Genomic DNA, 25,783 nt, shown 5'->3' on the forward strand with positions numbered 1-25,783 from the left:
AAGACTTTTTGAGAATGGTAGAGCAATTCCGTGGCAATATGACAATGCTTTTCGCAGTAATAGAAGATTACAAAATCAGACCAGATTAGTAAATCATGCTCCAGCGACGATTGGTTCGTCAGATAAGACTCCCGTAATAGTTGGTTCGGCTGTGGGTAATGTGGGAGGACCCGGAGGGTTTACGAGAAGTGGTCATTTGTTTGCACCACAGATTCCGAAGGATAGCAATGCTGAGGCTCTTGCTAGAACAAAAGGAAAACAAGTCGCGGTTGAAGAAGAGCCAGTGCGAAAGGAGGTGCCCGAGGGTTCTTTTGAGAAAGACGTGGAGGAATTTATGAAAATTATCAAGAAGAGTGATTACAAGGTCGTGGATCAGTTGAACCAGACACCGTCAAAAATCTCTATTCTCTCTCTGTTAATGTGTTCCGAGGCACATCGTAACGCCCTGTTGAAAATGTTGAATATGGCTTATGTGCCTCAAGAGATTTCTGTTAACCAGCTCGAGGGTGTTATTGCAAATGTTAGCACGAGACATGGTTTGGGATTCACATATCTAGACTTGACACCTAAGGGTCGCAATCACAATAGAGCTCTGCATATCACGATGGAATGCAAAGGCACGGTTTTGTCGCATGTGTTGGTTGATACCGGTTCTTCTTTGAATATGTTGCTCAAGAAGGTTCTGAGTAAGCTTGATGTCGAAGGGGTTGTTCTCACACCAAGTGATCTCGTTGTCCGTGCTTTTGATGGATCCAAGCGGTCAGTTTTTGGTGAAGTCATGTTGCCTGTAAAGATCGGCCCGGAAGTGTTTGATATTGTCTTCTATGTGATGGATATTCAACCAGCATATAGTTGTTTGTTGGGGCGTCCCTGGATACATGGGGCCGGAGCAGTTTCTTCAACTCTCCATCAAAAGCTAAAGTATGTGTGGAATGTCAGGTTGTGACCGTGTGTGGCGAAGAGGACATCCTTGTGAGCCATTTATCCTCCTTCAAATATGTGGAGATGGATGGCGAAATTCATGAGACTCTATGTCAAGCTTTTGAGACTGTCGATATTGAGAAGGTGGCTTTTGTTGAACAGAAGAAGCCAGGTACCTCGATTGCGTCCTATAAAGGAAGATGATCGATGTGCCCATAAAGGAAGACAAGTTTGGCATTGGTTATCAGCCTTTTCAACCATCAGAGCAGGGTGTCCAGAATCAGAAAGGGCCGTGTACCTTCACTAGCGTTGGATTGATGAATCACGGTGATGTCTTTGCAACAGGCAATGAAAATGACGACAGTGATTGTGATATGGATAATTGGGTGCGCCCGTGTGCTCCAGGGGAGGAGATCAACAATTGGACTGCTGAAGAAATAGTCCAAGTTACTCTTCAGACAGAGTAATTTTATTTTGTTTTTCATTTTGCACAAAAACCCTACGCTTTGCCCGGGGCGTAGTGGTTCATTGTAGGGCCACATCATGTTTTTAATTTTCAATGATTATCATCAATAAAGGACGTTTTGCAATCAAATTTGTGCTCACTGTCTTTCTGTTTTTACTTTCATTTTCAAAACAATAAAAATGGCAATGTTTTTTGTTTTTGTGACTTCCTTGAACTCTTTTCTAAAAAAGCATTAAACATCGTTCGTGCAGAATTGATCTTGCGGATTCCATTAAAAACAATTCTGTTATGGCTCAGTATGACTTCGATAATCCCATTTACCAAGCCGAAGAGGAGAGTGAAGAGGATTGCGAACTCCCCAAAGAATTGGCCAGACTATTGAAACAGGAGGAAAGGGTCATTCAACCTCATCAGGAAGAGTTGGAAGTCATTAACCTTGGTACTGAGGACGCCAAGAAAGAGATCAAGATAGGGGCTGCTTTAGAGGAAAAGGTCAAGAGAGGGCTGATTGAAATGCTGCGAGAATATGTGGAGGTATTCGCATGGTCGTATCAAGATATGCCTGGTTTGGATACAAATATTGTGGTGCACAGGCTACCTCTCAGAGAAGATTGTCCTTCGGTAAAGCAGAAGCTTCGCAGAACTAGTCCTGATATGGCTGTCAAGATCAAAGAAGAAGTTCAGAAACAGTTGGATGCGGGTTTTCTAGCAGTTACCAATTATCCCCCTTGGGTGGCCAACATCGTACCCGTGCCTAAGAAGGATGGTAAAGTCAGGATGTGTGTCGATTACCGAGATTTAAATAGGGCCAGTCCGAAAGATGACTTCCCATTACCTCACATTGATGTATTGGTCGATAACACTGCTCAGTCCTCGGTTTTCTCTTTCATGGATGGATTTTCTAGCTATAATCAGATCAAGATGGCGCCAGAAGACATGGAGAAGACGACATTCATTACACATTGGGGCACGTTCTGTTATAAGGTAATGCCATTTGGGTTGAAGAACGCCGGTGCTACCTACTAAAGGGCTATGACGACTCTCTTTCATGACATGATGCACAAAGAAATTGAAGTGTACGTGGATGATATGATTGCGAAGTCTCAGACAGAAGAGGAGCACCTGGTAAACTTGCAAAAGTTGTTTGAAAGACTGAGAAAGTTCAAACTGAGGCTGAATCCGAACAAGTGTACGTTTGGAGTGAGATCTGGAAAGCTGTTAGGTTTCATTGTCAGTGAGAAAGGGATTGAGGTTGATCCAGCGAAAGTAAAAGCTATTCAAGAAATGCCTGAACCAAGAACGGAAAAGCAGGTTCGTGGGTTTTTAGGGAGGCTGAACTACATTGCGCGGTTCATATCTCATCTAACAACCACGTGCGAACCGATATTCAAATTTCTAAGAAAAGATCAAGCAATCAGGTGGAACAATGATTGTCAAAAAGCTTTTGATAAGATAAAAGAATAATTGCAGAAACCTCCAATTCTTATACCTCCAGTTCCTGGGAGGCCTTTGATAATGTACCTTTCAGTAACAGAGAATTCGATGGGGTGTGTATTAGGACAACATGACGAGTCTGGTCGAAAAGAGCATGCAATATACTACCTTAGCAAAAAGTTTACCGATTGTGAAACAAGATATTCGCTGCTCGAGAAAACTTGATGGGCTTTGGCATGGGCTGCTCGCCGACTAAGACAGTATATGTTGAACCATACTACCTTGTTGATTTCTAGATGGACCCAGTAAAGTATATCTTTGAAAAGCCGGCTCTTACCGGATGGGTGGCTCGTTGGCAGATGATTTTGACGGAGTATGATATCCAGTACACGTCGCAAAAGGCCATCAAGGGTAGTATTCTGTCTGATTACCTTGCCGAGCAACCAATTGATGACTATCAGCCAATGATGTTTGAATTCCCTGATGAAGATATCATGTACTTAAATATGAAAGATTGTGAAGAGCCTCTTGTCGAGGAAGGACCGGATCCCGATGACAAGTGGACACTGATGTTTGATCGGGCGGTAAATGTGAATGGAAATGGTGTTGGGGCAGTACTCATCAATCCTAAAGGGGCACATATACCTTTTTCCGCCAGATTGACTTTTGAAGTAACCAACAACGAAGCTGAGTACGAGGCCTGTATCATGGGGATTGAGGAAGCCATCGACCTAAGGATCAAAACTCTGGACATCTAAGGAGATTCTGATCTAGTGATTAACCAAGTCAATGGAGACTGGAATACTCATCAGCCGCATTTGATTCCTTATAGAGACTACACCAGAAGGATCCTGACTTTCTTTAAGACAGTAAAGTTTTATCATGTACCCCGAGATGAAAATCAAATGGCTGATGCCTTAGCCACTTTGTCTTCCATGATTAAAGTACATTGGCAGAATCATGTGCCACACGTTGCTGTGAATCGACTCGAGAGGCCTGCGTATGTGTTTGCAGCCGAGTCTGTTATTGATGAGAAGTCGTGGTTTTATGATATTAAGAATTTCCTCAAAAGCCAAGAGTATCCTGAAGGAGCGTCAAAGAATGACAAGAAGACATTGAGAAGGCTAGCTGGAAGCTTTTATTCGAACCAGGATGATGTGTTGTACAAGAGGAACTTTGACATGGTTCTGCTCAGATGCGTGGATAGACACGAAGCAGACATGTTAATGCAGGAAGTACACGAGGGATCTTTCGCTACCCATGCTGATGGTCATGCAATGGCCAAGAAGTTGTTAAGAGCCGGTTATTACTGGATAACCATGGAATCTAATTGTTTCAAATACGCTCGGAAGTGCCACAAATGTCAGATCTATGCAGATAAAGTGCATGTACCACCAAACCCTCTGAATATTATGAATTCTCCTTGGCCATTCGCGATGTGGGGCATCATTATGATTGGAAAGAAACAACAGAGCCGCCACCGTGCGTTATTTATCCCAAAAGAGGGAAAGGAAACGCTCGAAGTAAACCTGGAAAAGAACATGGTCTCGCGACCAAAGAGGATGGGTTCGGGAGTCGGTTATGCGAAGGGAAGGTGTTAGGCACCCTACGCATCCGTAGTACTCTACGGGATCCACGCACAAAAGGAAGGGAAAATGGTTGCTAAACACTGCTCAAATACTCACACACACTGGCTGAAAGAAAGCGAGAGACTGACTGAAACTGACTCGGCAGGATGTCGCATCCTGGGCCTACTTAGTCTATCAGGCATAGACATCAGAGTCGAAGTAGTTCGGACTGGGGAGACGACACATGCTCGCTAGGATATCGCATCCTATGCATACGTATCTTCTCGGACGAGAGAAGAATCAGAGCATTCGTAGCTCGGCTGACACGCACACAAACAAACAAAGGCAAAGGCAAACGTGGAGCCCGACTGCCAATCACTGGACTTATGTCAGCATCCGAACCTAAACACACGCACACTGGAACCCAAATGCCACTCGATGGACTTACATCGGCTTCCAAGCACACAACAACACAACAAGTTAATAGGGAGTCGGGGACTCGAGCCTATAACTGTCAAACACAAACAAACAGACAGCAAATGCTAAGGAGTACAGGGACTCGAGCCTAGCAATGGCAAACAACACACACAAAAGAAAAGAAAAGGCGCCCGGAGAGATCAGCTCAATCTCCTGCCTACATACTTCATCTGGTGTGAAGATCAGGGCGATGTAGTTCCCCTACGCAGGGACAAGGATCTAGCCTAACCAGATAACAGAGGGAGACACAACTCTAGGGAGACTACGACTCGAGCCTAGATGTTGTCATGCAAAATCAACCCTAAGTTAAGGTTTCTAGCTAAATGGCACAAGGGCCAACCTATCCTGAACAGACACAGGAAAAAGCAAAGTCTCGATTGCAACTAGGGCAAGAGAAAGGGGATATCTCAATCACAACAGGGGTGAGAGAAGAGAATTAGTGTTAGTGGTTAGTCAAAACTCGGCAAGACGTCGCGTCTCGTGCCTACGTATCTCACCTGAACATGAGAATCAGAGTTGCCGTAGTTCGGCCGGCAGGGAAAAAGGTCTCGATCGCAACGAGGGCGAGAGAAAGGGAAAGGCTCGATCGCAACGAGGGCGAGAGAAAGGAAAAGGCTCGATCGCAACGAGGGCGAGAGAAAGGATCGCAACGAGGGCGAAAACAAGCACGGATTAGCTGTTAGTTGTTAGTCAAAACTCGGCAAGACGTCGCGTCTCGTGCCTACGTATCTCACCTGAACATGAGAATCAGAGTTGCCGTAGTTCGGCCGAACAGTCCTAAACATGGCTCACACAAGGGTTAAGCCACGCAGACTTGACTTGCACAGGAAGCAAGTCAAGCACAAAGCTATTGCACAAGGGCAAGCACAAACTAAAGCCTAAGGAAGCAAACAAGGCAATCACAAACACATACAGCATAAGAATAAACACACCAACAAGGGGGCTCAAACATCAAAGGTTAGGCACTAGGGCCAACTGGAATGGGGTAAGTGTTGCTCTTAACCTTGCCATTGAGAGGCTAAGGTGAAGCAGATGAAAGGAGATGAGGGGTGTGCCTCATTGCTTCTATCCCTAATCAGGGAGAGCATCAAATAATAGAAAGTGGGGGAGTTCAGAAAGATGGAACTCTTTCCCCATTATTGACTCGATAGATCTTGGGTTTTTATCTCGATGCTTCAACCATGTAATGGGAGCAGAGAGAGGACACACTGAATAGTGGGGGATAGATTGCTTATCCCTACCTTCCACCAATTGCCTCAAATGAGGACTTTTCCTGCTTGGGACAATTTTAAACAAACACAGGCATTGCCTCTTAAGGAGGACTTCAGACAGTTTGCCCGGTCAAATAACAGACCGGGTCTCCAGACTACATGAAGAAAGAAAGGTTTATACCTCAAAAGCAAATGCTAAAATAGCAAAGCAAGCAAGTTCAGAGAACTTAAGCAACTAAAGTACCTGAAAAAGTCAAACTTATTAGTAAACAAGTCAAAAGTTTAAATCAAAAGAAATGGCAAACAGTCAACACAGGGGATCAACTGAGCAAAGCATAAGACTCAAGTTATGAGTCAAACCATCTGCAAAACAAAGGTTAGCATGGGATAAACAAATCAAATTCAAACAAGTTTGAGTGATCTTTGAAGCATTGTGCTCAACCTGAAACAGATGAACTCAACATAAGTCCAAAGGACCACTAGGACTAGCCTAGGGTCAAACATGAAAGAAAAAGTCAAGGCAGCAAGGAAAAGTCAACTCAAAGTCAAAGTCAAACATTTGGGAAGCTAACACACTTGGGCCCACATTCAAATCATGCATCATTGTCATTTCATGAATATTTGAAATCAAAACAAGGCAAAGGAAAGCATACAAAAGTCAACAGAATGACTTGCATCAAAAGTCAACCTAAGCAATCTCAAAAATCATGAAATAAATCACACTCAATCCTAACATCTAACATGGTAGACATGTAAAATTTCATGGCATTTGGATGAGAGGAAGGCAGCCAAGTAAAACCATGAAGTCAAATCAAATTCAAGTAAGCATGGTGAAAGTCAACAAGCATGGGTCAACTTCAAAAAATCATATCAATTTGAAAACAGAAGAGAAATGAATGAGATTAACACCAATGCAAAGCTTGAGATGTCTAGTTATCACATATGAAATTTCATGGTCATGTGATATGTTATGAGAATTTCCCAAATGATTTGGCAACATGTAGCACAAAAAGTCAACCATGGACTAGGCAGGGAAGAAAAATCACAATCAAATGGAAAATTGCACAATAAATTCCAAGAAAATTCATACATGAAGTAGACATACAAAGGATCATTCATGCAAAATTTGGGGTCATTTGGATGCAAGGAAGCATGTGAACAAAATTTGTGAAAGTACATGATCATGGTATGACACCCAATGCAATACACAATTTCAAAAATTCATAACTCTCAATCCACCAATGATAAATGCACAAAGTCTATATGGAAATGAAGGTCAAGGAGTCTATTTTCACCACAAAAAATCTCAAAGGCATTGGATATAACATGAGTATTTCACAATTGAAATGGCCAAGGGTATCATTCATGCACACATGTGGAGAAAATAATTGTCAATTAAAAACCAACCAATGGAAAAAATAATTAAAATTCACATTCAAATACTAGACTCAATTGTGAACATCATGGAAAAAGAATCATGATTTTTGGATGAAAAATGAATTGGAAATTAATTATTGAAGTTGAGTGAAATAATTGGTGAAACATGAACAAAAGGCAAGGCAAAGTGGTCAAACCAAGGTCAACGGATGGCAATTGTGTAATATTTGCTTTCATTTAACGAAACGCTGTCGTTTCAAGGGCGCCCAGGAAATGTCCTGATTGGCCCGCCCCCAATGAAACAGTGGCAAAGCAAACAACAGCCAATGAGCTTTCACGTTTCTGGGAATTGGCATGCGACATTAGGGTTTCACAAGCAGCAACATTCATACAAAAAAAATCGACCAAGCCAACAACAACATGGCATAGCAACATGTTAACCTAATAATCCATGCAACAAACAAGTGGCCATAACCAAACACGACAAACACAAATCATTGATTTTCAGGATACATTCAAAACAGCAGCAAGGTTTTCAACATTGTATCATCAACAACATCATGCATCAACATCCAAACATGAATCAATGAACAAACCTCCATAATCAAGCCTGGCCATTAAGCATCAGTTTTAAACAACAGTAGTTGACAAACAAACAAAACACACCACGTGGAATTTCTGGGCAGAAACATGCTTATGAACAGGGCAGTATACATTCATCCACCATGAGCTCGAAAATTAATGTGCCCAGAACTTGAAAACAAATGTATCAATAGCATCATCAAGCAATAGGCAACAAGACTATGGTATCATATTTCATTGAATCAATGCTAGCAAGGTGAATCGAACAGAAATGCATTTTGACATGAAAAAAGAAATTCAGATTTCTCCCTCATGAGGGCATCATTTCAGACAAGGCATGGCATTCTAGAATCAGCATTCAAGGATCTTTCACAAACATATTATGGCACAGCAAATAATGGAGATCGATCACTTACCTATTTTTGAAGAAAACTGATGTGCAGTGTTGTTTGAAGGCTACAGTTCAAAACAGGTGGCTCTTGTGCTTTGTGTTGGTGGATGGTGAAGCTTGTTCAGCTCAAACTTGCTTGGAAGCTTCCACAATTCGAATTGCCATTTGTGGAGCTTTGAGAAAACAGAGTAGGAGAGCTGTTACAGCAAGGAAAATGAGGTTGGAAAAGCTTCAAAATGTGGTTTGGATGATGAAGGGATGAAGGTGTTTCAAGGGTTTTCAAGGGTTTAGCAGAAAAGTTCACTCGAGCCCAAAAATGCAAAATGAGAAAATATGTGTTTTTCTGTTGGTGGCTGCTAAAGACTAGGGTTGGAAATGCAGAAGAATGGCTTAAATATCATCTGTTAATCATCACTTAATCATGTGGTAAATTGGTTTAGCTTAATGAAGACCAAATGCATTTTTGCTAAGTGGAAGAATGTGGAAATGGAGGTGTGTGTTGGGCACGATTTGGGCTTGTGAAATGCTGCAGAAGGACCTTACCAAATGCTGTTTTGAAGTCTGCTCTTTTAATTGCCAACTTTGTATTGCTTAAAATGCATCATTTGCATATTTGTCCATTGTGTGCACAAGTGAAAAGGAGGGTGCAAGGCTGGTTGAATTTGGGCTTGGACAGGCTGTACAAACTTTGCCAATTGCTGTTTTGTGGTTGTACTAAGGATTGCTAGCTTGTCTTGTTCAAATGGTACCAAATTGCACAAATTGCCAATTTTGAATTTTTGTCCAAAATGGTGGGAAAATGGTGGCATGATGATGATTTAGGAGTTGGAACATGTCTCAAATGTGATTTCAAACATTTTCCAATTGGCCAAGTCAAGAAAAAGTCAAAGAAGCAAAAAGTCAACCTTGGGTCAAACTTTGAATTTTAAAGGAATAGGTCCAAAAATGCCATTTTGATTGGCAAGGTTTTAGGTCATGAAATTTATATTTTTGGAAAGAGGATGAAAAGTGTGGTTTGTAGGAAAAAAACCCCACCAAATTTGGCCTTATGGTTTGGGAGATATGCTCAGTTGAAGTTCACAAATTGATGAAAATGATTGAATCATATTTTGACAACCACACATGGGATTTGAGAGTTCTTGGACTTTCTGAAAATGGGAGAACAAGATCTTCAACTTTCATGTTGGGCAAAAATTCATTTGAAGCTTGTATCATGATGTAAGTTGAGGATCAAGAAGTTTCCATTTTTGGCAGTTGAAATTACAGGTCCAGTTTCTATTTTGGGAAATTTTCTGATTGGCTCGATTTTCTTCCATGATGAGGTTTGACATGGTACATGAGACTTATACAAGCATGAATGAACTCCTTCAAATCAATTCCATCCATCAAATCTCTGATTAAAACAACAGTTGACCAAGTTTGACTTTTTTAGGGTTTTGGACTGATTGAACTTCTTCTGATGATTTCTAAACCCTAATTCTTTGAGAACTTGACTTCAAATGATGTTACAAGTCATATGAACCTTGATTGTTGATCATGATGCCCAAATTCCACAAGAATGGCCAACATCCACTGCTTTGATTGATTGTTGACTGTTTAGGGTTTTCTGCCTGGCTATGCATTGACTGTTGACCTCTGAGCCTTCAACCCTTGGCTTGAACATTTCAAATAGACCTCCAAGTCATGAACTTGTTGGACAAACCCTAGGGCTTTGATTCCTTGAGAAACAACTTTCTTGATTGATGGACTGACCTCCTGCTCAGTTTGACCTAATTCTTGACTGGCTTGCTCTTGAGGCAACTGAGGACAATGCAAATGATATGCAATGGTTTATGATATGCTATGACCTAATATAAGATTGTATGTACAATGATAGGTGCAAATTTGAGGTGCTACAGCTGCCCCTATTCAATCAGCTGGGAACCCGAACGGATGATAGCAATGGCTGTCAGACTTTCAGGGTAAACAGGGATTGAATACAAAAGAACCGTAGAAATTTGCACCGACTGGATACAATACAAGAAAACCACGTCATTTACCGATGATAAACTGCATGACAGCTTCAGAAAAGCAAAACCATTTACCGATGGTTGGAGAACTGGAACCTTGATATTTACCGATATCAACTTCAGCGAGACCATTTACCGATGGCGGCTGGGGAAAACAAATTTCTGAAAAACAAAACCATTTACCGATGGTTAAAACTTTGATATTTACCGATATCAACTTCAGCCAGACCATTTACCGATGGCTGCTGGGAAAAACGAACTTCTGAAAAACAAAACCATTTACCGATGGTTAGAACTGGGACCTTGACATCCACTTCAGCCAGACCATTTACCGATGGCTGCTGGGAAAATAATTTGATGTTGAAAAGGAAGCAAAACCATTTACCGATGGTGGCTTCAAAGCAAACTTGATATTTACCGATATCAAGGCCATTTACCGATGGCTGCTGCAACTGGGAACTCGATATTTACCGATATCGAAGAAAACTGAGCCATTTACCGATGGCATCTCCGCTTGGGGAAGAACAAAATCTTTGTGGTGATACCAGACAAGACGTTTACCGACGACCTCTGGGGATTCTGATTTTATTAACAAGAGAACAAAGAATGACCAGACATTTACCGATGACTGGGATGAGACACGATGTTTACCGACATCGAAAGATGATGTTTACCGACATCAAAAAGAATGACCAGACATTTACCGATGACTGGGATGAGAAATTTATTGGTGAGAGACAAACAAATATTTGCAACTGAAAACCGGGTAGGACATTTACAGATGACTCTACTGGGGATTTCTAGCTGGGGATCTATCAGACATTTACCGATGACTGAAAGAAAGACTCGATGTTTACCGACACCGAAGCAATGGCGTTTACCGACACCAAAAAATGACCAGACATTTACCGATGACTGGGTGAGACTCGATGTTTACCGACACCGAAGCAATGGCGTTTACCGACACCAAAAAAAAAGAAGACACACGCGGGTGTTGACATGACACTTACTGGTATCACAAGAACGATATCTGGGATATATCAAGGCAAGATTGATCATTTGCGAGGGGTCTCACTGGGGAGAGACAACTTTCTGTCACCATCGGGTGAGGAAATAAACCTCTGTCACCATTGGGTGAGGAAATAAACCTCTGTGGGGATAATCAATTCTGAATGCTGTCGAAGCAACTGTAGCAGACTTGGTGCTGATGTCGAACAAAAATGATCCGCCTCTGCCGGGGATGTGGTCTGATGTGGTTTCGAACACATGAATGCATATGTTTGAATTTTTCTATGGCGTAATGCTCCATATGGAATGGAAATGCTACGCAATTTGAGGATGCAATGATTACTATATGCAATGCAATATGATGAGAACTTTGCGGGGAGAGATACACAGGATGGCTGTGCTGAGGAATCTTCAAGATAAATCCGCTGGGGGAAACAACACGACTGCTGGGGAGCCGTCAATACAAATCCACTAGGGGAAGACAAGGCAACTCGCTGGGGAGTAATAAAGCAACTTTGCTAGGGGAAAACAAAGGGAAACCGCTGAGGATAGCTCAATCAATCCACAAAAATTCCGCTTGGGGAAATGAAAGCTCCGCTGGGGGAAACTAAACCAGGCAACTCTTCTGGGGATAAGGTTCAGACACCTCAGATAAAGTAGACTGCTTCGGGGAAAAACTGTTGCTTCGCCGGGGACGACCCACAATGTTCACAAGTAGAAACGACCCAGCTGGGGATGTAGGTATCGACCTGCTACTGAAACTTGTCCAATCCACTGGTGGGATGAACTCTGCTGGAGAAATATTTCATGAAACCCGCTCCACTCGGGGATCAAGGTCACAACAGCGAGCAAACAGGAAGGAACACCACGGATACCGGGTTGTAGGTATGAAACGGGTGACCGACCAAAGCGTGAATTGGTTTATGTTCCAAAACACTCAACATCCTGAAGAGGGTTTAGAAAAGCAGTCTTGTTAAAGGATGGACATTCGATTCCACAAGGAAAACGAATCTTACTCTGCTGGTGATAACAATCGGAAGATTGACCAAAGAGCGCATGAGATATATTATCTATAGCCGTCAAAACGTAGATAATAACCTCGCATGGAAGATTATCCATAACCGGTTTGTAGGTTGTTAAATGGATAAATCGACCGACATCATCCTGAAGAGAGCAAAAGCAAACTTGTTAAAGGATGAACATCCGATTCCGCAGGGAATACGAATCTTACTCTGCTGGTGATAACAATCGAAGGATTGACCAAAGAGTGCATGAGATATATTATCTATAGCCGTCAAAACGTAGATAATAACCTCGCATGGAAGATTATCCATAACCGGTTTGTAGGTTGTTAGATGGATAAACGACCGAAAAGAAAGGCATCTGGGTACCAGGCTAGGTATGCAAAAGATGACCAATCAAAGGGGATAAAGTTGCTAACTCGGAGCAAATATCCAAAAGCAAGGGAAGACCCAATGGGGACAAAACTGCTTGATCAAGGCAAGTATCCAAAGGGGAAAAGAGTATCAATACCACAAAGAGGGGATTACATCTACCGGTTTGTAGGCAGAAAACCACGGAAAAGTAACTAGTCATCATCGGGATGAGCACAAAGGGTTAACTCCAACAAGGGGAGGAATGTGGGATTTTACAACTACCAGCTAGTGGGTAGAAAACCACAAAGATAGGACTTACAGCTACCGGTCCGTAGGTAGAGGCCATCAAACAGTCTGCTGAGAGACAGAGTGAGAAAAAAGGATTTACAACTACCAGCTAGTGGGTAGAAGACCGTGAAGAAAGGACTTACAGCTACCGGTTCGTAGGTAGAAGCCAACGGAAAAGCAACCAGTCATCATCGGGATGAGCACAAAGGGTTAATTCCACCAAGGGGAGAACGTGGGATTTTACAACTACCAGCTTGTGGGTAGAAAACCACAAAAATAGGACTTACAGCTACCGGTTTGTAGGTAGAAGCCAACAAATTCCGCTGAGGATAAGATGAGTGAGTGCCGGTTAGTGAGCGACTATTCATTCATGCCCCAGGGAAGCACAAGAGACAGTCAACGGGGAGCCAATTTAGGATCGATCCAAAAAGGCAGACTGAAACAAGACTCATCCTAATGAGGAAAGAGCTCAATAGGGAAAACCCATCCCAATGTGTGTTGGGAGGGAACGGAAGCAACCGTCATCCACGAGGATGTATCTCAGTGGGGAAATGGCAGGAAAGGGTAGACACTTTCTGCTTAAGGGGTAGACTCTACATGGAGAGATCAGACACACCCATATTTGCTTGAGGAAAATCTACTGGAGAGATTCTGTATAACCAAATAGCAAGAAGCAAAAAACAACAGATACCCGGCAACAGCTGCAACATGAGTATCCAAATGCTATGATTATGCATGTATGTTTTATACCTAAAATGTATGATGAATGTTGACAAACAGACATGTTCAACACGCAGGTCCGGGAATCAACCGTCCGGAGAGGAAACCAAAGTCATCACCCTGCAGGGGAGGAAGAGCCACAAGAGGCTTCCGGAGGGATCGTCAGTCACAACCGGAGAACGGAGTTCAACATACAGGCGGATGCGCCACGACAACTCGCGATGAAAATCAGGGATACCAAGAAGCGACCAGATCTCTGATGAGAAATACAAAGGCATTGACAAAGCTCCTTGTGCAAACAACTCCACTGAGGGATCTATCTGAGAGAATGCCGGATTACTGGGATGTCAATCCACCGAGTACTGAATCTTCAAAGAAAAACACCCATGCTGGTGGAGAGGAAAACTGGCCTGCTGGAGAGGCGAAAGTTGAAGTCTTCACTGAACACTCTGCTAGGGGAGCTGCCCCACAATAATGTCCGAAACAGCAAACTTGCTGGGGATGCCCCACAATAGGGCTCAAACAGCGCTCTACTGGAAATGCCCCACAATAGGGCTAACAGGGATTTGGAGGAAGAATATGTACTGCCGGGAACATGAAGATGAACAACTTCAAACGACACTGCGTCGGGCAAACTTGCTGAGGAGAGACCATGCGAGGTTCTGCAGGAAAAAAGATACAATCATGCTCGAGATACGAACAATTGTCTTACCTGTTGGTAATCATACCACCCTCGGGAGAGCACTGCGGGTCCCCTAAGTATTCTTCCATCATTGTGAAGGTTCACTTTGTTTAAGAACAAAAGATTTGAAAAATTTGTTTATTTTGAAAACAATGATACTTTATCAATTAAAACATGCAAAACATTTGTTGAGTTAAAACAAATAAGAGTGCAAACAATTGGCTAAAAGCTCAAATTGATGTGATGGAATGGTAGTCTGCAAAGGGCGAGACTCCATAGATCTGTACAAGTTAGAAATCGGTGATATATATTGGAGAGGGCTACATTGAACATAATGACCTTTCCTCTACCATTCTGAATTTTCGATGTATTCAAAGCTTCAGTCGATGACGAATCGAGAATCCCTGACGAATGACAGATATAGAGCACAGTCTTGTCAAGATGCAGTTACTTGCCAAATCCCTAATTTTTGCCTAGATTGCCCCAGTGTGAGGTGCTCAATCTAGCGGGATGCAAATTCTTTTTTTCTCAATGTCTCTAACTTTTGCCTGGATCTCCCTTTCGGGTTTTCAATCCACCGAGACGCTCCTTTTTGCCTAAGTCGCCCTTTGGGGTGTTCGACTTAGCGAGCTATTCTGTTTTTTTTTTTTTTTTTTTTTTTTTAGGCGAAGTATTTCTTGACTGCATCGGAATTCGAGTGAACTTCTTCATCCATTGCTGTAAGTGTCAAAGCACTGCCTGAAGAGGCTCTTTTGAAAACATATGGACTTTCATAGCTTGGAGTTCACTTGCCCCTGGAATCGGGCACGAAAGACAAGACTTTCTTGAGCACAAGGTCCCTCGGAACACACGATGCTTGATCTTCTTGTCAAATGCTTTCTGACCATAAAACATGGCAGTTGATCTTGTTTTTGCTTGAATTCAGCATCAGTCAACTTGGGACTTTGAGGGTGCTATCTTTTTTGTTTCTTTCTTTCTTTTTCTTTCTTTTGATTTGGATTTCTTTTGATTTGGATTTCTTTTGATTTTGCACCCTCTCTTTCTTTTTCTTTTTTCTTTTTTTTTTTTTTTTTTTTTTTTTTTTGATGCCCCGGTTGGCTGTTCTGCTGATTCTCGAGATGCAGCTGAGTGTGATCTTCTTTTTTGCTCAAGAAGTCGGGAAATACCGTCAGGAATCCCTTCAACATCATCTTCGTCCGCTTCGAATACAGGGAATTCAAAATTGGGAGATGACGTCCGATCACTATGTTCAATGGGTTTAAGAAACAACCTGCATAATGATTTTGATATGAAAAGCTTTTTTTGAAAATCAAACAAGACAATCGTTATGCAGATGAAAAGATTGCTTTTATTCTTGTTTTTTAAGGTTTTTTGTGATCACCAATTTCATGCAAAAATGAAAAGGGAAAACAATTGGAAAAACAAATGTTTTAACATGAATTATTTGAATGAAAATATCATTGCACAAAATGTTGCCAACAATGCCATTACTTCTCCTTTTGGCATGGGAGAAGGGTTTTTAAACAAAGTGATTGTTACTCTGACTTAAAAACAACTGTAGGAAAGCCCACAGTGACCCAATTGTGGCAGACACCACCAGGAATGATGAAATTGTTCAAGTCCTCTGCGTCCTCTTCCAAGATAGCAGCATCCTCTTCTTCAGGTTGATCGTCATGGATGAATCCTCCACTCTTGAACAGACCTTGCTCATTGCATGCCCCAGAACAGTAGCCAATGCTAGCCCGGGATCGGTTAACCAGGAATAAATCCATCAACAGTACAAAGTCTGGCAAATATCTCTCTGAGTTCACAATCCTCTTGCTCAGGATGATCCATCAATCTGGCAGAGATGGCTCTGGTATAATACCGGCAAAGTGCGTCTTCAAAATAAATGAAGATCGCAGGGTCAGACCACAAGACGGGAGACCGGAACAGAACACCTGCTGATGCGAATGATGCATGAAGTGTTTATGCATATGCTTGTTTTTATATCAAAGGGACCCAAGGGTTTTATTTGCAAACTTTGAAATATTTAAGCATTTTGATCATATATGAGAATATCTCATCAGATATATCAGGTGAAAAAATTTTCCCGGTTTTTTCATATTTTGAAAATTTCTCGCAAATAAACTCCTTTGAGTTCCTTGAAAATTTCTTTTTTCTTTTGATGATATGGATGCAGATGAATGCATGAATGCACGAATGCGACAAACGCGCTCAAGGAGCAAGCAAAGCACGCCAAACAAAGGTCGTGGGAAAGCTCATTGTATCCCTAATATCAATCATCCATTTTGGTGGATTTAGGTTTTCACCTTATCGACACCCAAGTTCCATTGATATTAACGGTACATGAACCGGCTCAAACATCCTTAATACCAACCAGCCGCTTTGGTGGATTTTAGGTTTTACCCCTGATCCGGGATCCATTGATATTAACAATGTTTGAACGACTCAACCACGAATCATGGGTTTGTTGAGAGTCACGAGCATGGATTCTCGGTTAAGAACCACCCAAAGGGAGTGTACTAGGGTTTAAACCTGCCAGACATGTTCTACCAGAGGTTCTCATAATCATCGTTCCATCTTTCGAATATTATCGGAGGAACGAATACTCGTATTCCAAGAATATTCTCAAGAGAAACTCTTATGAGTGTAGTATCGCGTAACAATCGTATCAGAACTGACATCTGAACGACCTCCGCACTACAGTCCTAAAAATAGGCCAAGATGGGTTTGGTAAACTAAGGTCCTTGGCTTCTGCGGCACATGATTGAAAGAATAATGCCTAACCACAAATGACTTGTGTGACATTATTAGTTCAACATGACCTCCACCAAGTGAATGGGCTCGCAAGTCAACTGGCTAAGGAATACTCCACACCAGTCAACAAGACTATGCCATTCTCCTATCCTAGAGTGCACTCGAGTTCGGGTATAGAACTCATCTCAACTGACTCCCACCCCAAAAAGAAAAACAGACAACCAGCCAGGCAGAAAGAATCATGAATATGAATGCAAACATAAGTGTACACAATAAATGCAAACAATAAATGCACATATATACAATAAATGCAATAAAATACAACAAGCAGAAAGCAACCAAAACCCTAATCCTAGAGAGCGCTAGGAGGGACTCGCTCAGGGAAGATGGACCAGCATAGGTCAACTTCTCTATGTCCCCAGCAGAGTCGCCAGCTGTCGCATCGCGCGAAAAACCGGCGGGAAAAGAAAGAAACAACAGAGCCGCCACCGTGCGTTATTTATCCCAAAAGAGGGAAAGGAAACGCTCGAAGTAAACCTGGAAAAGAACATGGTCTCGCGACCAAAGAGGATGGGTTCGGGAGTCGGTTATGCGAAGGGAAGGTGTTAGGCACCCTACGCATCCGTAGTACTCTACGGGATCCACGCACAAAAGGAAGGGAAAATGGTTGCTAAACACTGCTCAAATACTCACACACACTGGCTGAAAGAAAGCGAGAGACTGACTGAAACTGACTCGGCAGGATGTCGCATCCTGGGCCTACTTAGTCTATCAGGCATAGACATCAGAGTCGAAGTAGTTCGGACTGGGGAGACGACACATGCTCGCTAGGATATCGCATCCTATGCATACGTATCTTCTCGGACGAGAGAAGAATCAGAGCATTCGTAGCTCGGCTGACACGCACACAAACAAACAAAGGCAAAGGCAAACGTGGAGCCCGACTGCCAATCACTGGACTTATGTCAGCATCCGAACCTAAACACACGCACACTGGAACCCAAATGCCACTCGATGGACTTACATCAGCTTCCAAGCACACAACAACACAACAAGTTAATAGGGAGTCGGGGACTCGAGCCTATAACTGTCAAACACAAACAAACAGACAGCAAATGCTAAGGAGTACAGGGACTCGAGCCTAGCAATGGCAAACAACACACACAAAAGAAAAGAAAAGGCGCCCGGAGAGATCAGCTCAATCTCCTGCCTACATACTTCATCTGGTGTGAAGATCAGGGCGATGTAGTTCCCCTACGCAGGGACAAGGATCTAGCCTAACCAGATAACAGAGGGAGACACAACTCTAGGGAGACTACGACTCGAGCCTAGATGTTGTCATGCAAAATCAACCCTAAGTTAAGGTTTCTAGCTAAATGGCACAAGGGCCAACCTATCCTGAACAGACACAGGAAAAAGCAAAGTCTCGATTGCAACTAGGGCAAGAGAAAGGGGATATCTCAATCACAACAGGGGTGAGAGAAGAGAATTAGTGTTAGTGGTTAGTCAAAACTCGGCAAGACGTCGCGTCTCGTGCCTACGTATCTCACCTGAACATGAGAATCAGAGTTGCCGTAGTTCGGCCGGCAGGGAAAAAGGTCTCGATCGCAACGAGGGCGAGAGAAAGGGAAAGGCTCGATCGCAACGAGGGCGAGAGAAAGGAAAAGGCTCGATCGCAACGAGGGCGAGAGAAAGGATCGCAACGAGGGCGAAAACAAGCACGGATTAGCTGTTAGTTGTTAGTCAAAACTCGGCAAGACGTCGCGTCTCGTGCCTACGTATCTCACCTGAACATGAGAATCAGAGTTGCCGTAGTTCGGCCGAACAGTCCTAAACATGGCTCACACAAGGGTTAAGCCACGCAGACTTGACTTGCACAGGAAGCAAGTCAAGCACAAAGCTATTGCACAAGGGCAAGCACAAACTAAAGCCTAAGGAAGCAAACAAGGCAATCACAAACACATACAGCATAAGAATAAACACACCAACAAGGGGGCTCAAACATCAAAGGTTAGGCACTAGGGCCAACTGGAATGGGGTAAGTGTTGCTCTTAACCTTGCCATTGAGAGGCTAAGGTGAAGCAGATGAAAGGAGATGAGGGGTGTGCCTCATTGCTTCTATCCCTAATCAGGGAGAGCATCAAATAATAGAAAGTGGGGGAGTTCAGAAAGATGGAACTCTTTCCCCATTATTGACTCGATAGATCTTGGGTTTTTATCTCGATGCTTCAACCATGTAATGGGAGCAGAGAGAGGACACACTGAATAGTGGGGGATAGATTGCTTATCCCTACCTTCCACCAATTGCCTCAAATGAGGACTTTTCCTGCTTGGGACAATTTTAAACAAACACAGGCATTGCCTCTTAAGGAGGACTTCAGACAGTTTGCCCGGTCAAATAACAGACCGGGTCTCCAGACTACATGAAGAAAGAAAGGTTTATACCTCAAAAGCAAATGCTAAAATAGCAAAGCAAGCAAGTTCAGAGAACTTAAGCAACTAAAGTACCTGAAAAAGTCAAACTTATTAGTAAACAAGTCAAAAGTTTAAATCAAAAGAAATGGCAAACAGTCAACACAGGGGATCAACTGAGCAAAGCATAAGACTCAAGTTATGAGTCAAACCATCTGCAAAACAAAGGTTAGCATGGGATAAACAAATCAAATTCAAACAAGTTTGAGTGATCTTTGAAGCATTGTGCTCAACCTGAAACAGATGAACTCAACATAAGTCCAAAGGACCACTAGGACTAGCCTAGGGTCAAACATGAAAGAAAAAGTCAAGGCAGCAAGGAAAAGTCAACTCAAAGTCAAAGTCAAACATTTGGGAAGCTAACACACTTGGGCCCACATTCAAATCATGCATCATTGTCATTTCATGAATATTTGAAATCAAAACAAGGCAAAGGAAAGCATACAAAAGTCAACAGAATGACTTGCATCAAAAGTCAACCTAAGCAATCTCAAAAATCATGAAATAAATCACACTCAATCCTAACATCTAACATGGTAGACATGTAAAATTTCATGGCATTTGGATGAGAGGAAGGCAGCCAAGTAAAACCATGAAGTCAAATCAAATTCAAGTAAGCATGGTGAAAGTCAACAAGCATGGGTCAACTTCAAAAAATCATATCAATTTGAAAACAGAAGAGAAATGAATGAGATTAACACCAATGCAAAGCTTGAGATGTCTAGTTATCACATATGAAATTTCATGGTCATGTGATATGTTATGAGAATTTCCCAAATGATTTGGCAACATGTAGCACAAAAAGTCAACCATGGACTAGGCAGGGAAGAAAAATCACAATCAAATGGAAAATTGCACAATAAATTCCAAGAAAATTCATACATGAAGTAGACATACAAAGGATCATTCATGCAAAATTTGGGGTCATTTGGATGCAAGGAAGCATGTGAACAAAATTTGTGAAAGTACATGATCATGGTATGACACCCAATGCAATACACAATTTCAAAAATTCATAACTCTCAATCCACCAATGATAAATGCACAAAGTCTATATGGAAATGAAGGTCAAGGAGTCTATTTTCACCACAAAAAATCTCAAAGGCATTGGATATAACATGAGTATTTCACAATTGAAATGGCCAAGGGTATCATTCATGCACACATGTGGAGAAAATAATTGTCAATTAAAAACCAACCAATGGAAAAAATAATTAAAATTCACATTCAAATACTAGACTCAATTGTGAACATCATGGAAAAAGAATCATGATTTTTGGATGAAAAATGAATTGGAAATTAATTATTGAAGTTGAGTGAAATAATTGGTGAAACATGAACAAAAGGCAAGGCAAAGTGGTCAAACCAAGGTCAACGGATGGCAATTGTGTAATATTTGCTTTCATTTAACGAAACGCTGTCGTTTCAAGGGCGCCCAGGAAATGTCCTGATTGGCCCGCCCCCAATGAAACAGTGGCAAAGCAAACAACAGCCAATGAGCTTTCACGTTTCTGGGAATTGGCATGCGACATTAGGGTTTCACAAGCAGCAACATTCATACAAAAAAAATCGACCAAGCCAACAACAACATGGCATAGCAACATGTTAACCTAATAATCCATGCAACAAACAAGTGGCCATAACCAAACACGACAAACACAAATCATTGATTTTCAGGATACATTCAAAACAGCAGCAAGGTTTTCAACATTGTATCATCAACAACATCATGCATCAACATCCAAACATGAATCAATGAACAAACCTCCATAATCAAGCCTGGCCATTAAGCATCAGTTTTAAACAACAGTAGTTGACAAACAAACAAAACACACCACGTGGAATTTCTGGGCAGAAACATGCTTATGAACAGGGCAGTATACATTCATCCACCATGAGCTCGAAAATTAATGTGCCCAGAACTTGAAAACAAATGTATCAATAGCATCATCAAGCAATAGGCAACAAGACTATGGTATCATATTTCATTGAATCAATGCTAGCAAGGTGAATCGAACAGAAATGCATTTTGACATGAAAAAAGAAATTCAGATTTCTCCCTCATGAGGGCATCATTTCAGACAAGGCATGGCATTCTAGAATCAGCATTCAAGGATCTTTCACAAACATATTATGGCACAGCAAATAATGGAGATCGATCACTTACCTATTTTTGAAGAAAACTGATGTGCAGTGTTGTTTGAAGGCTACAGTTCAAAACAGGTGGCTCTTGTGCTTTGTGTTGGTGGATGGTGAAGCTTGTTCAGCTCAAACTTGCTTGGAAGCTTCCACAATTCGAATTGCCATTTGTGGAGCTTTGAGAAAACAGAGTAGGAGAGCTGTTACAGCAAGGAAAATGAGGTTGGAAAAGCTTCAAAATGTGGTTTGGATGATGAAGGGATGAAGGTGTTTCAAGGGTTTTCAAGGGTTTAGCAGAAAAGTTCACTCGAGCCCAAAAATGCAAAATGAGAAAATATGTGTTTTTCTGTTGGTGGCTGCTAAAGACTAGGGTTGGAAATGCAGAAGAATGGCTTAAATATCATCTGTTAATCATCACTTAATCATGTGGTAAATTGGTTTAGCTTAATGAAGACCAAATGCATTTTTGCTAAGTGGAAGAATGTGGAAATGGAGGTGTGTGTTGGGCACGATTTGGGCTTGTGAAATGCTGCAGAAGGACCTTACCAAATGCTGTTTTGAAGTCTGCTCTTTTAATTGCCAACTTTGTATTGCTTAAAATGCATCATTTGCATATTTGTCCATTGTGTGCACAAGTGAAAAGGAGGGTGCAAGGCTGGTTGAATTTGGGCTTGGACAGGCTGTACAAACTTTGCCAATTGCTGTTTTGTGGTTGTACTAAGGATTGCTAGCTTGTCTTGTTCAAATGGTACCAAATTGCACAAATTGCCAGTTTTGAATTTTTGTCCAAAATGGTGGGAAAATGGTGGCATGATGATGATTTAGGAGTTGGAACATGTCTCAAATGTGATTTCAAACATTTTCCAATTGGCCAAGTCAAGAAAAAGTCAAAGAAGCAAAAAGTCAACCTTGGGTCAAACTTTGAATTTTAAAGGAATAGGTCCAAAAATGCCATTTTGATTGGCAAGGTTTTAGGTCATGAAATTTATATTTTTGGAAAGAGGATGAAAAGTGTGGTTTGTAGGAAAAAAACCCCACCAAATTTGGCCTTATGGTTTGGGAGATATGCTCAGTTGAAGTTCACAAATTGATGAAAATGATTGAATCATATTTTGACAACCACACATGGGATTTGAGAGTTCTTGGACTTTCTGAAAATGGGAGAACAAGATCTTCAACTTTCATGTTGGGCAAAAATTCATTTGAAGCTTGTATCATGATGTAAGTTGAGGATCAAGAAGTTTCCATTTTTGGCAGTTGAAATTACAGGTCCAGTTTCTATTTTGGGAAATTTTCTGATTGGCTCGATTTTCTTCCATGATGAGGTTTGACATGGTACATGAGACTTATACAAGCATGAATGAACTCCTTCAAATCAATTCCATCCATCAAATCTCTGATTAAAACAACAGTTGACCAAGTTTGACTTTTCTAGGGTTTTGGACTGATTGAACTTCTTCTGATGATTTCTAAACCCTAATTCTTTGAGAACTTGACTTCAAATGATGTTACAAGTCATATGAACCTTGATTGTTGATCATGATGCCCAAATTCCACAAGAATGGCCAACATCCACTGCTTTGATTGATTGTTGACTGTTTAGGGTTTTCTGCCTGGCTATGCATTGACTGTTGACCTCTGAGCCTTCAACCCTTGGCTTGAACATTTCAAATAGACCTCCAAGTCATGAACTTGTTGGACAAACCCTAGGGCTTTGATTCCTTGAGAAACAACTTTCTTGATTGATGGACTGACCTCCTGCTCAGTTTGACCTAATTCTTGACTGGCTTGCTCTTGAGGCAACTGAGGACAATGCAAATGATATGCAATGGTTTATGATATGCTATGACCTAATATAAGATTGTATGTACAATGATAGGTGCAAATTTGAGGTGCTACATACCCCGAGATGAAATCAAATGGCTGATGCCTTAGCCACTTTGTCTTCCATGATTAAAGTACATTGGCAGAATCATGTGCCACACGTTGCTGTGAATCGACTCGAGAGGCCTGCGTATGTGTTTGCAGCCGAGTCTATTATTGATGAGAAGTCGTGGTTTTATGATATTAAGAATTTCCTCAAAAGCCAAGAGTATCCTGAAGGAGCGTCAAAGAATGACAAGAAGACATTGAGAAGGCTAGCTGGAAGCTTTTATTCGAACCAGGATGATGTGTTGTACAAGAGGAACTTTGACATGGTTCTGCTCAGATGCGTGGATAGACACGAAGCAGACATGTTAATGCAGGAAGTACACGAGGGATCTTTCGCTACCCATGCTGATGGTCATGCAATGGCCAAGAAGTTGTTAAGAGCCGGTTATTACTGGATAACCATGGAATCTAATTGTTTCAAATACGCTCGGAAGTGCCACAAATGTCAGATCTATGCAGATAAAGTGCATGTACCACCAAACCCTCTGAATATTATGAATTCTCCTTGGCCATTCGCGATGTGGGGCATCATTATGATTGGAAAGATTGAACCTACCGCTTCTAATGGACATCTCTTCATCCTAGTCGCGATTGATTACTTTACCAAGTGGGTGGAAGTAGCTTCCTACGCCAATGTTACCAGACAAGTGGTTGCTCGATTCATTAAGAAAGAAATTATCTATCGGTATGGGGTTCCTGAGAGAATCATCACTGATAATGGTTCGAATCTCAATAACAAGATGATGAAAGAGCTCTGCAAAGACTTTAAGATCGAACACCACAACTCTTCTCCTTACTGACCGAAGATGAATGGTGTTGTAGAGGCGGCAAACAAGAACATTAAGAAGATTGTGCAAAAGATGGTTGTGACGTACAAGGATTGGCATGAGATGTTGCCTTTCGCTTTGCATGGGTATCGTACCTCAGTACGTACGTCGACCGGGGCAACCCCTTACTCCCTTGTGTATGGTATGGAAGCAGTCCTACCTATTCAAGTGGAGATTCCTTCTCTAAGAGTCTTGTTGGATGTCAAGTTAGACGAAGCTGAATGGGTTCGGACAAGGTTCAATGAGTTGAGTCTTATTGAGGAAAAGCGATTAGCAGCTGTGTGCCATGGACAACTATAGAAGAGAAGGATGAAGAAGGCCTTTGATCAGAAAGTGCATCCTCGAAGCTATCAGATAGGTGACTTGGTTTTGAAGAGGATCCTCCCTCCCGGTACAAATAACAGGGGCAAGTGGACTCCGAATTATGAAGGTCCATATGTTGTTAAAAAGGTTATTTCTGGTGGAGCCTTGATGCTTACAACTATGGATGGTGAAGATTTTCCGTCCCCTATGAATTCAGATGTAGTCAAAAAATACTTCGCATAAACTGACCCGCTGGACGAAAAAAAAAAAGAAGAGAAAGTCCAGGAAAAAAAGGGCATCCCGGCGAACCAAGAGAAAAAGAAAAGGTTCGGGCAAAAGTTAGGGATAAAAAATAAAAAAAACAATATGTACACCCGGTAAGTCGAAAACCCACAAGGGCGACTTGGCCAAAAATGGGTATCCCGGTGGATTGAAAACCTGAAAAGGCGGTCCAGGCAAAAGAGGGATTAAAGCGAAGACTACAGTCTGAGTTATCTGTACTTCATCGCGTTTCAGTGTCTACCATCTTGAAGGATATGATCGGTCCAATCCCTCTTCTCAGAAAGCAAAGAATTTGGGGGAAATTGAGGATATATGAGTCATAACAGAATTGGAAAATAGTGGAATGCCGTGTCCACATTGCCAATAGGATAGTTTATTTTCTCTTTTGGCGCAATTACCTCTTACTAGGAATTGCTTCCTGATGTATTTGCCTTTATAGGCCATTTTCAATCAATAAAAGTCGTTATTCAGTCAAATTGCTCTCTTGTTTTTTTATTTTACTGTTTTGTTTGCAAAAAATGTCCGAATTTTTGATAAACATTGCATCTAAAAACATGA

Source organism: Lathyrus oleraceus, chromosome 6 (assembly GCF_024323335.1).
Source record: "Lathyrus oleraceus cultivar Zhongwan6 chromosome 6, CAAS_Psat_ZW6_1.0, whole genome shotgun sequence".
Lineage (NCBI taxonomy): Eukaryota > Viridiplantae > Streptophyta > Magnoliopsida > Fabales > Fabaceae > Lathyrus > Lathyrus oleraceus.